The sequence below is a fragment of the Microcaecilia unicolor genome, chromosome 6, assembly GCF_901765095.1.
Source record: "Microcaecilia unicolor chromosome 6, aMicUni1.1, whole genome shotgun sequence".
NCBI lineage: Eukaryota > Metazoa > Chordata > Amphibia > Gymnophiona > Siphonopidae > Microcaecilia > Microcaecilia unicolor.
Genome location: NC_044036.1, coordinates 316,446,968 through 316,460,271, shown reverse-complemented (window position 1 = coordinate 316,460,271; position 13,304 = coordinate 316,446,968). Strand labels below are relative to the sequence as shown.

At 45.8% G+C, this 13,304-nt stretch overlaps 1 protein-coding gene across 4 annotated transcripts in view; it reads left to right on the top strand.

Annotated features, from left to right (window-relative positions):
• Positions 1–1,914: 1,914 nt before the first annotated feature.
• ITGB4 (integrin subunit beta 4) overlaps positions 1,915–13,304 on the top strand; it is a 143,994-nt gene continuing 132,604 nt past the window's right edge. For 3 of the 4 annotated variants that reach the window (XM_030208255.1, XM_030208254.1, XM_030208253.1), the window contains exon 1: positions 1,916–2,354. The gene's annotated coding sequence lies outside the window, so the exon portion shown is untranslated. Of the gene's footprint in view, positions 2,355–13,304 lie in introns of all 4 variants that reach the window. The other variant, XM_030208252.1, reaches the window with a different exon arrangement.

Sequence of the window (13,304 nt, the reverse complement as noted above, 5' to 3'; positions counted from 1 at the left end):
ATTTCTGAAAATGTGACCCTAGAGGGTATGGATGTTAGCTTTCTACCTAGGAGCCTTAATTTGGCTTCCACAACCTCCCTCCCACATTTTCTTATGTCATTGGTAACTACATGAATCAAGACAAGTGGCTGCTCCCCAGCACTATGTAAAATCCTATCTAGGTGACGCATGAGGTCTGTCAGCTTCGCACCAGGCAGGCAATTGACTAGGTGATCCTGAAATCCATCAGCCACTTGGGTATCTACATGCCTAATAAATCACCAACTACAACAGCCATCCTAACCCTTCGCACCTGGGCAGAAACTCCTGGAGACACATCCACAGTGCAAGAGGGTATTGCATCCGCTGGTGGGCTGGTCCTGGCTACAGGATTACTTCCAACTTCACCAGGGTGTTGCTCTCCTTCTAGGAAACCTCACTCCTCCAAGGCAGCACAGGGGCTGTCAGAGTAGAGGTGGTACTTCTCTACAATGTTCCTGTAGGCCTCCTCTATGTACTCTTTCAGCTCCTCTGCTACTCTAGCCTCAAGAGAACTGACTGTAATTTTGTCCTTGCATTGAAATGTAATTAAATACAATGAAATCCACACCTCCTTTCCCTGTGAAAATCACTTGCCACAAGGCCTTGATTTCAAAGATCATCTCATTTCAGAATGGGCTTCTAATACTAGGCTAGGGTAGTAGAGGCAGGATCAATTTTCTACAAGCCTAAAACACTCCCATTTTCCAAGAGTGAGCATGTGTGATGGCCTCCGGAAAGTGTTTTCAGAAAGCAGAATCCCTGCAACAAGTGCTGAGAGAGGCCTGCGCTTGCATTCAGCAGAACAATGAGGTGACGGCTTTTGGAACTTTAATTACCTTTTTCAGGCACTGGATTTGAGCTGTGATTTACGAATGACTGGCCAATAGAATCTGGACCTTGCACAGTCTGGAGGGAAAGTGGGCAAAGTCAAGTTTAAGTGTAAATCATGCTGGCACCTCTTTGTTCAGTAGATTTACCTCACTGCTGTGGAGAATACAAGATCAGCAGAGCGGGTCCCTTGAGTTTTACTGGGTTATAGTTGTACCCTGGGTGACTCATACCCCCCCCCCCCACACACACACACACACACTCTCTCTCTCTCCGCCCTGCCTGCTGCACCACTGCCAATGCACTCTATGCAGCTGCCCTACTGGCAGGGCCCTTATGGTGCATGAGCATTAAGCCACCACCACCACCTCTCTGCCTGACCCCATGAAGTCCCCGCAAAGGTAGTTCAATTGCATAGGTGGAAACAACTCCCCCCTTCTCAAAGAGGAAAAACTCTAGTTGAGATCCAGGAAAAACAATCAAAATACCATGTCTCCTACTGGCAGGTTGTGAGGTTTTAGCAAGTCACTTTTTTCCTGTTGTCTCATGCCTCCATTTAGATTCTAAGCTCTTTGGAGAAGGGACTTATACATTCATATAAGGTACAGGAGTAGCTTAGTGGTTAGTGCAGCGGGCTTTGATCCTGGGGAACTGGGTTCGATTCCCACTGCAGCTCCTTGTGACTCTGGGCAAGTCACTTAACCCTCCACTGCCCCCAGGTACAAATAAGTACCTGTGTAAACCTCTTTGAAAGTAGTTGCAAAAACCACAGGAAGGCGGTATATCAAGTTCCCTTTCCCCCTCTAAAATATTGCAAACTTTGAGAGGTAGTCTAGGAAAAGATACAATTCCTAGTCAACAGAAAAGTGCCAATCCCCAGATTGTTTTGTCGAGCTGTCCCTCCTGGTTCCTGAAGAGCAGGCAAAGAGGCTGCGTCGTCCCGTGGGTGCTGCCTTCCTCCCATCCCTTTTCCTGTGGGTGGGGATGTGAATGTTGAGGGGAGGGGATGGGGGCTGAGCCACTGGGCTGCTCCTGCCTGTACAGGTGTGCATGACCTGAAGCAATGTCAGGGAATGTTGCTGAGATCTGAGTCACGCAGGCTCCCCCCCTCCCCTCCCTTGAGTTGGCATAAAGCTGCCCCCTCCTCTTCTTAAACTAAAAAGGGCTTGTGAGTGTTGCTGCTGTCACCCCCAGCCTGTGCCAGCTTCTATCATTTACACAAACAGCAACCACAACCGGAGGAAGAAAGAGAGGGGGGGGAAGGTCCTATTTTATCCGAAGACCCTGAATGCAGCGCTTTGAACCTTCTATTCAAAAAAAGCCTACGCACTGCCGGAGGATTTGCAATTTAAGATTTGAATACCTGGGTGATTTTGGGTGGCGAAGGAGCATCGGAAGTTTCTCTTCTTGTATTGACTTGCAGAGGAGTTTCTTGGCTCGCTGTGCGAGTGACAGGCTGGATTGTTCCCGAAGAGCTGGACTTTGGAGCCAACTGTTGTAACGAGGTTGGTAGTTCTCAACTTTTCAATGCCTTTAATGAAATGCTCTGTAGTTGTGGTGGAATGAATAGGCAACATGAGGACGGAGCAAGGATAACTCAGCTAAGAAACGTGTTGCCTTAATCCTACGTCCCCTCCAAAAAAATAGTTGGTTAACTTGTACATAATTTGACATTGAACTTAGGTTATTAAAACTGCGTATGTGAAATTAATTTTGTGCTGGAACTCAGTGTTGACCTTATGGAGATCGTCTAAGCGACGTCACACACAGTAATCAGATTCTTTTAAAAGTGCGCTTGCAAACAGGTAACTCTAAAATGAAAAACCTTGTTTATCTCAATCACCGGGAAATGCACTGACAGGTCCAATATATGAGAACTGAACTGCTTCTCCTTCCTGCAACGGAAACGTTATAAGGTTAAGAACTAATTCGAAGAGAGATTATTATTGTTGTAGCAAAGAGTTTGTTCAGGGACCTAATTTTTTCATGCAAGTTTTTTGGTCTTAAGATGTGAAGCTTAAAACTCTGTTACTTAGGCAGGCTTTCGGCTGGGGTAAGGAGTGAAATTGTTAATATTCTGAATTGATTGACTTTATCTGTTTGCATGTACATTTTCTCTTGTCAGTTAAAGTTTGTGAAAATATTTTGTATGTACCTATGTAATCCGCTAAGAACCATGGATTGAGAAGAATATACAAATAAATACATTTTATACTTTTAGTTACATGGTACATGGCCCCAGAGTAAGAGAAAGAAGGATTGGGAGGCTGCTGGCAGAGGAAAGAGGGGAAAGATACACGGAAGTGCAGGCAAATAGGAGAAAAGAGGGGGGAGGAAACAGGCAGGGGGGGGGAGTGCAGACAAGGGATGTTACAAGCTGTTGGGGTAGAAGAGGAGCAGAGGACGAGACCGGAGTGTGTGGGCAGCCATGTGCCCCTCTCCATAGTCCAGTATCTCTCCTTCCCTCCCTCTCCTCCCAAGGTGGCCAGCATTTCTCCTTCCCTATCCCTGCCCCCAAGTGAGTCCAGCATCTCTACTTCCTTACCCCTACTCCAAGTATCCAACATCTCCCCTTCTCTACCCCTACTTCCAAGTATCCAGCATCTCTCCTTCTCTACCCTACCTACAAGAATGTTCAGCATCTCTTATCTACTTCTACTCCCAAGAGTATTCAACATCTCTCTTCTCCTCCCCCTCCCCACAGGGTGTCCAGAATCTCTCCTTCCCTGTCCCTAACTCCAAATGAGTCCAGCATCTTGACTTCCTTACCCCTACTTCCAAGTATCCAGCATCTCTCCTTCTCTTTCCTTATGGCCAAGAGTGTCCAACATCTCTACCTCAGCCGACAAGAATGTCCAGCATCTCTTCTTCTCTACCTCTACTCCCAAGAGTATTCAGCATTTTTGTTCCCCTCCCCTTCACCACAGGTTGTCCAGAATCTCTCCTTCTCTATCTCTTTGCACCTACAACTGCCATGCCACCCCATCTCCATCCTGTGGCTGAGGCCACGCCTGCATCAGAAATGCAGCATGGCATGGGCACTCTGAGCGTCTATGTGCACTCAGCTTTGCCAAGCCCTATTCACTCTGATGCAAACTTCCTGTCAGAGGTGTGGGATGCAGACAGCCTTCAGCACTTGTATGAAGGTACTCAAGTGCCCACCACTGTCGCATTAACAGTAGTTTTCAAGTGCTTCCGTACTGCTGCCTTGTCATCCCCCCCCCCCCCCCCCCCCATTCTGTTGCCTTAGGCTGCCTATTGGTTGGGCTGGGCCTTGAAGGCAACAGAGCCACCGAGAAGGTGGGGGCAGAGGGGCGGGATTCTCCACCCTGGCCTCTAAGGGGGGCCTGACACTGGGGTCTGTCTCTGTCCTGCTCCTGTGTGTCTGGACCCGGGTGATTGTGTTAATGCAATAATCCAGTCCTGGCACACAGAAGCAGGAGATTGACAGACAGAGGGAGGAGCAGATGCAGGAAGGTAGGGAGCAAGGGTAGCTTGAGTGGCAGGGCGGCGAAGGCCCAAGTGGGGTTGGCGGTGGCAGCTGTGGTCCAAGTAGGGGGCATGGTGGCAGCAGCTGTGGCCCAAGTGGGAGGGGGTGGCGGTGGCAGCAACTTGGGCCTGAGTAGGGGGCAGCAGCGGCTCCGCCCTGGGCCTGACTCTCTCTCTGGGTGGCATGAGAAGAGAGTAGGCATATGGGAGTGCAGGCCAAGGGAAGATCAAGGGAGGAAAGGTGAGCAGATGAGGGGGGAGGGGAAGGAGAGGGGACAAAGAGTATATGGATGTAACTTCCTACGTATGAGAAGAGAGACAAGGGGAATGGGCAGAAGGAGTGTAGACCAACAGGATGAGGGAACAGAGAGAGAAAGTGCAGCCAGATAGATACTAGTGAGGGGGAGGGAACTTGCTGTTCAGAACTCTGCTGCACATCTCATATTCCACGAGAACCGATATACTCATATCACCCCTCTCCTCAGGTCACTTCACTGGCTTCCGATCAGATACCGCATTCAATTCAAGCTTCTCCTTCTTACCTACAAATGCACTCAGTCTGCTGCCCCTCACTATCTTTCTACCCTCATGTCCCCTTACGTTCCCGCCCGTAACCTCCGTTCACAGGATAAATCCCTCCTCTCAGTACCCTTCTCCACCACCGCCAACTCCAGGCTCCGCTCATTCTGCCTCGCCTCACCCTATGCTTGGAACAACCTTCCTGAGCCCTTACGCCAAGCCCCCTCCCTGCCCGTCTTCAAGTCTTTGCTTAAAGCCCACCTCTTCAATGCTGCATTCGGCACCTAACCCTTACCGTTCAGTGAATCCAGACTGCCCCAATTTGACTGCCCCTATCGGACCGACCGTTCACTTGTCTATTAGATTGTAAGCTCTTTGAGCAGGGACTGTCTCTCTTTGTTAAATTGTACAGCGCTGCGTAACCCTAGTAGCGCTCTAGAAATGTTAAGTAGTAGTAAAGTGACAGTAAATAAGGTGGCCAGAATTGTACCTACCACTCCTCTATCCTTCTTTAAAGTGTGAAGGTCATTTGCTATTCTTTGATTCCATCTTCTTTCTACAGAATGTAGGAATCCCGTGTGTTTATTCTACTCATTTTTATTTTTTAAATTCTGTCACTGCATATGTCCCCTCCGCCTCCTCGGGGATGGTATTCCAGACATCCACCACCCTTTCTATGAAAAAGTATTTATTGATGTTACTCCTAAGGCTACCTCCCTGCAACCTCAATTCTTGTCCTCCAGTTCTACTGCTTCCCCATCTCTAAAAAAGATTTGATTTTATACCTTTCAAGTAAATACTTGTCTGTATCATATCTGCCCTGTCCATGGTTTCCTCATATTCGGGTCTTCAAGTCTCTTCTTTAACTTCTTTTGATGCAAATTCAGGCTATTTTTGTTGCCTTTCTCTGAACCACTTTTTAGACTTTGGGCAAGTTTGTACCTCCATTGCCCTAGGTACCAACTCAGATTGTGAATCTTTCAGGGACAGAAAAATGCCTACTGTACTTCAATCACTTTGATAGCTTTCAGACTTGCAGGTGACATATAAGAAATTAATTAACATAAGTAATCTTTTTATGTCCTTAGCAAGATGTGGCCTCCAAGTGTGGTCTCACCAGGGTTGCCAGATAGTAAAATATTTTCCCGCCCAACCCGTGCCCCAAAACCAGCCCACAAATAGCCCATGAGGAGTGTGTGTGGGGGGGGGGGGGTCATTACAAGCAAATCAATGTGAGGAGCTGGAGGGAGTCCCCCTTGGAGCAAATCGATGAGGAGCGGGAGGGTCCCCTTCAGAGCAATGTAAGGAACAGCAATAGCTCCTCCTCCTTCCCTGCTTCTGATGACCTCATCACTCTCCTAGTGATAAAATTTGGAGCAGGAATGAGGCTTGAGATGTACCGAGTCTCATGCCAACTCCAAATTTGACCTACTGGTGCGGCTGCTCAAAATTCACCCCAAAAATCGCCACCTGTGACCATTGGAAACTTCTCGCATTCCCACAGCTACTAAAAAACCCTGTCCAATCCCACATGAAAACCATGGTGCTGGCAACCTGGGTCTCACTGACAACTTGCACAGGATCATTATTGCTGATTATGCCTTTCTGTCTTTGTAGCCAAGCATCTTTTTTTTCTGGTTTTGGCCACTTCATATTTTTTTGTTGTTACATTTGTGCCCCGCTCAGTGCGGCTTACATGGGGCAATGGAGAGTTAAGTGACTTGCCCAGAGTCACAAGGAGCTGCCTGTGCCTGAAGTGGGAATCAAACTCAGTTCCTCAGGACCAAAGTCCACCACCCTAACCACTAGGCCACCCCTCCACTGTTGCTACTATTGGAGATTCTACATGGAATGTTGCTATTCCACTAGCAACATTCCATGTAGAAGTCAGCCCTTGCAGATCACCAATGTGGCCGCGCAGGCTTCTGCTTCTGGGAGTCTGACGTCCTGCACGTATGTGCAGGATGTCAGACTCACAGAAACAGAAGCCTGCGCAGCCTTCTACATGGAATGTTGCTAGCAACATTCCATGTAGAATGTCCAATAGTATCTATTTTATTTTTGTTACATTTGTACCCTGCGCTTTCCCACTCATGGCAGGCTCAATGCGGCTTACATGGGGCAATGGAGGGTTAAGTGACTTGCCCAGAGTCACAAGGAGCTGCCCTGTGCCTGAAGTGGGAATCGAACTCAGTTCCCCAGGACCAAAGTCCACCACTCTAACCACTAGGCCACACTTTGAGATCATCTCAAACACTATCCCCCCTAGGTCCCTCTCAGAGTTTGTGCACTTCTTTGACTCAAATTATAACTGTAAAACATTAGACCATTCTTGGTATTCTTCTCAATTTTGTGTCCCACTTCTCATGTTCTCCACTCTTGCAAATCTTCATGTCATCTGCAAAAAGACAAACTCTTCCTTCAGCAATGTCAATCACACATGTGAATGAGAATGAGCATAAATGATCAACATCAGGCAGGAAGAGCAGTAAAAAAAAAAAGAGAGAGAGAGAGAGAAAATGGTTCCTGAAGCAAAGCTGAGAGTGAGAGAAAGGGAAGGGAGAGGCTAGACGCTGGTAGGAGATTGAGCAATGGACAAAAGGGAGTTCTCTGGCAAGTGAGTGAGAAAGGTAGCCTACAGGCAGACAAAGCAGTGGTGGGTAGGAAGGAAGGGGATAGGCCAGCTCTCATGACAAGAGGAGAAGGAATCTGAATGCAGGGAGGAAAAGGAGTGCCTGGAAGAGGCGGAAAAACGGCTGCACCTTTACAGGCAAGACAGAATGAAAAAAAAGAAAAGCAAAGAAACCAGGGACGCAGCAGACAGAAAGGGAAGGGAGGAAGACTCCAGACAGTCACAGCAACAGAAGGAAACAGTTCTGTGAGCGCACTAAAGCCTGATAATCACAAATCCTCAATTAAATCTGTCACAAAATGAATAATAAATGTCCCCACTGACTTAATCCTACTTAGCCCCACCCAGGACTTCATAGGGCAGGACAAATCTGTAGTTCTTCCAGCCCCACTGGTGCCATTTTGGAGTACCATATGGCTCCAGAAAAAGGATACTGTTATTTCAATTTAGGAACAAAAGAAAAACGATTGTTTTCAAACTGACTAAACATGCTGCCCAAAAATAAGGCCTGTCCCTTAGCCTCCCCTGCAGCTTATTCACCTTAGGCCAGGGTCCCATCCCTAGTCGTGCCTGCCCTGCTGGTATCATAGCTCCAGAAACGGAGGACAGATTGAGCCAGACCGGGTTTTACTTCCAGTAAAAGCAATGGAAGTAAAACCTGGACTGGCTCGATCCGTCCTTCTTTTTCTGGAGCTATGATACCAGCAGGGCAGGCACGACTAGGGATGGGACCCTGGCCTAAGGTGAATAAGCTGCAGGGGAGGCTCAGGGACAGGCCTTATTTTTGGGCAGCATGTTTAGTCAGTTTGAAAACATCCGTTTTTCTTTTGTTCCTAAATTGAAATAACAGTATTTTTTCCCAAATAAAATCACATCCCTGCTACTGATTCCTGCTGAATAGACATTAGAAAGAAGTCACAGGTCTGACCGTAGCTGCACATCTTATTTTTATTTTTGTTACATTTGTACCCCGCGCTTTCCCACTCATGGCAGGCTCAATGCGGCTTACATGGGGTAATGGAGGGTTAAGTGACTTGCCCAGAGTCACAAGGAGCTGCCTGTGCCTGAAGTGGGAATCAAACTCAGTTCCTCAGGACCAAAGTCCACCACCCTAACCACTAGGCCACTCCTCCACTGTTGCTACTATTTGAGATTCTACATGGAATGTTGCTATTCCACTAGCAGCATTCCATGTACAAGTCAGCCCTTGCAGATCACCAATGTGGCCGCACAGGCTTCTGCGAGTCTGACGTCCTGCACGTACGTGCAGGATGTCAGACTCACAGAAACAGAAGCCTGCGCAGCCTTCTACATGGAATGTTGCTAGTGGAATAGCAACATTCCATGTAGAATCTCCAATAGTAGCAACATTCCATGTAGAATGTCCAATAGTATCTATTTTATTTTTGTTACATTTGTACCCTGCGCTTTCCCACTCATGGCAGGCTCAGTGCGGCTTACATGGGGCAATGGAGGGTTTAGTGACTTGCTCAGAGTCACAAGGAGCTGCCTGTGCCTGAAGTGGGAATGGAACTCAGTTCCTCAGTTCCCCAGGACCAAAGTCTACCACCCTAACCACTAGGCCAACATATGTGTATCTGTACAGAAATGCATACATCTAGCACACTAAAGCAATGTTAGGAAGTACCAGAGGTAATTTTAATCTGAGAAGAAAACAAGATCTGATGCCTATTTTTTGATTTGATTGAAAGATACTTGTGGGAAGCTGGTGGAGACTGTTTGCAAATATGCAAGTTTTCTTTAGGGCTGTTTAGTAGGGTTTGTTTTGGGCGTACAGGGCAGCATAAAAAATGTTCATATTTATGTAATATATATTTTTAGCACTTTTTCAGGAAAAAATTGCTTTGTCAAACTTGAAGAGGAAAAATTGAATGATAATATAGTGATTTTATGGGCCATTAGGGAGAGACTAGATGAAGTTGGACTTACTAACAATGGGAGGATCCAAGAAAGCAAAGGAGCAGACCGTCTGCAAACTCCAAGACGGAAAATCAACAAAGCAGATCGTGATGAAAAAATGTAATTTATAAATAGATATATTAAAAATTATATACAGTACAGCCCGACAAAGGCCGTGTTTCGCCCTGGTACATTTGATTAAACCAAATGTACTGAAGACTGCAGTTGTGAATCTTCTATTTTGTACAGCGCTGCGTATCCCTAGTAGCGCTCTAGAAATGTTAAGTAGTAGTAGTATATATGTTGAAAAAAAAACCCAGCTTTTTTCAGCATTACCAGAATCAAGAGAGTGTCCGACATATCTTATGTCAGGACATTTTTCTGGTTTATTCGGTCGAACAGTTTTTTTCAACATATATACTAGAAGATTCACAACTGCGGTCTTCAGTACATTTGGTTTCATCAAATGTACCATACCATATTTTGACAGTAGAGGATCATTGTGTAGCCCACCAGCCTGCCCGTTTGTCCAGAAATCCGGACAAACAGGCAGATTGGCAAAACCCACCCGGTTGCCTAGACATGCCCTCAAAAAGAGGACATGTCTGGGTAAATCCGGACATATGGTAACCCTAGTGGCAACAGGGACAGATTTAGGGTAGAGAAAATATTTAGGAGCCTAGCACTGATTTTCAGCACTAACCTCATAGATTAGGCTCATAAATCTAGGCAAACGAATGACAGACCTAAATTTATAAGCATAACTTTTAAGCTCCTAAACTAAAATGAATTTTCAGCTGAAAATAGAGAAAAAAATTAGAAGCCAACCCCCCCCCCCACACACACACACTTTTACAAAGCCACACAGCAATGCCGACACAGCCCCACTCACTTTGAATGGGCTATGTCGGTATTACCGCACCGGCAGCCACTAGTGCAGCTTAGTAAAATGGGGGGGGGGGAGGGGGGGTAATTTAGCAGCATAAATTTAGGAGCTCAGTTTTTTTGGGGGGGACATTGGGTCCTAACTCTATCCTGAACTTCACTTTAGACATACAGCATTCCAATCAGACAACCAGATAATTATTGGATGTATGTTCCTTAGGAGTCTCTCTGCTGATTAAGCTGGTTCCCAGAATCTGGAGTCAGCATATATCCACTGTCTAACTTACAGTGAGCTTGTGTTCCACCTCACTCACTTTTCTGACATTCTAGACCAGCTGAATTGGGCATCATTTGTTAGCAAACAAGTTATAGGTGATACCTTTTTATTGAATTAGCAATATTGTCAATGGTAATGGCGCTTGGGGTGTAGAAATCTAAAGTTGCTCTATGAATTAGGAGGTGAGAGGCTGATATGCACAGCCTGGGAGAGAGACCTTGGGGTCTTTTTGTCTGAAGATCTCAAGGTGGCAAAACAATGTGAGGAGGCAGTGGCCAAAGCCAGGAGGTTGCAAGAGGCATTACCAGTACACAGTGGCTTACTGAGGGCAGGGCAATGGGGGCGGTCTGCCCTGGGTGCACGTTGCAGGGGGGTGCAGGGAGCAGCTGTGCGACTGTTGGCTCCGCCGGTTCCTTCTCCCTCTGATGTTACTTTCTGTTCCGGGGCAGAGGGAGCAGGGAACCGACGGAGCCAACAGCTGTGTGGCTGCTCCCAGCACCTCAGGAGGTAAGAGCAATGCACGGGGGGGATAATGCACCCAGGGAGGCGATGCTGCACCCAGGGGACAATGATGCTGCAGTGGAGTAGTGGAGATCCGCCCTGGTGGCAGCTAACCAAGGAACACCATTGCCAGTACAAGTTGTTGGTGAGGCCCCACTTAGAGTATTTGATCAGTTTTGGAGACTTTATCTTGTTATGGATATTAAAAGGTTTGAAGTAATTCAGTGGAAGGTGACGAAAACGGTATGGGGTTTTGACCAAAAGACATATGAGAAGAGACTTGAATATGTATACCCTAGAGCAGGAGTGGGAAACCTTGTTTTTTTGAGGTTCGCAACCCAGTCGGGTTTCCAGGATTTCCCCAATGAATATGCATGAGATCTGTTTGCATACAATGGAAGCAGTGCATGCAAACAAATTTCATGCATATTCATTGGGGAAATCCTGAAAACCCAACCAGGTTGCCCACCCCTGCTGTAGAGGAAAGGAGGGATAGGGGAAATATGAAACAGATGTTTAAATACTTGAAAGATATTAATATATAAACAAATATTTTATCAGAGATGGGAAAGCAGTAGAGGAGAGGACATGAACTGAGGTTGCAGGCTGGTAGACTTAGGAGCAATCAAAAAAGAGGAGGAAAAAAAACCTCACGTAAACGTGAGCGACAAACAAAAAAGTGAGGAGAGTTCAAGGAGGATATCAAGAAGTCTTTAATGTAAACAGCAAAAAAAATGATCCGACACGGCCGTGTTTCGGCACAAAGGAGCAATAACAGAAAATATTTTTTTCACAAAGAGGTGGTGAATGCCTGGAATACTCTGCCAGTCCCAGGTGGTGGGAACAAAAAGAGTGATGAGTTCAAAAATATGTGAGATATGCACAGAGAATCCCTCTATAGAAAAAGGATGGAATAACCCTCCCCCCCCCCCCAAACTTAAAGAATCTCATGACTATTGATGTGTAGATGGATGGGAGCGGTGCTTAAACTGCAACTCCAATAGGTGGGATTGGGAAGTAAGGCCAGTGCCAGACAGACATCTACAGTCTGTGTCCCGTAAATGGCAAAGATGAATCAGCGTCAAGTATGGCAATCTTATCATATTCATACCGTATGCCAAGAGTGTGGGTGCTGTGCATTTCAACTAGGGAGGGAAGACATCCTGAGGTTGAGATTAATGAGTAAAATATTAACAATGTTGTTGGATTAATCATATATTGATAATGAACGAGACTGTTGCAGCTCATAATAATAATGTGGGTCAGGTCGATTTGTTGGGCAGACTGGATGGACCGTGCAGGTCTTTATCTGCTGTTAATATTATTTATTTATTTTATAGACAAACTTTCAGCAGCATTAAGCTAGTTCATTCATAGCCTGATAGCAGACTTTTGTTGCCGAGTATTGTAGTGGGCTAATACAGTAATAATATAACTTTAATACTAGAACCAGAAAGAAACGTGAGTTTTGAGTGAAAGTCAGTGTGGTGTCATGTCACGTATGTATGATTGTACATCAGATGTTCTCTATTACTGACCCTGGGTCCTATGATCAAGGAATGCATTTTTTTTATTATTATTTAATTGCTTGGAAGCCCTTGTATGCAGGTTCATGTATAAAATCTCTCATTTTGATCAAATTACACTGGCTTCCGATCAAAGCGAGAATCACCTTCAAATTACGTACTTTTATCTTTCAAATCCTAAATGGCACAGCTCCAGACTATATGGTACCATTAATAAACTTACCTCAAAGAAACACTAAATATGAGGCAAGAAACTACCTCAGACTACACCTCCCATGTTGCAAAAAAGTGATCTACAAAACTGTCCACTCTGCAGACTTCACTTACCTAGGAACCAAATGGTGGAACTCCTTACCACCCAAAAGAAGAAATATACAGGAATATACTAGATTCCGCAAAATCCTCAAATCATTCCTATTCAAACAAACCCTCACAAAGAACAGCCATACCTCAAACAATTAATTATTACCTGAATTGGTTATTACTCTACTTACCATTTACTTTCTCTTTCTTCATGTACAATTTCTTATTCATAAGTACATAAGTACATAAGTAGTGCCATACTGGGAAAGACCAAAGGTCCATCTAGCCCAGCATCCTGTCACCGACAGTGGCCAATCCAGGTCAAGGGCACCTGGCACGCTCCCCAAACGTAAAAACATTCCAGACAAGTTATACCTAAAAATGCGGAATTTTTCCAAGTCCA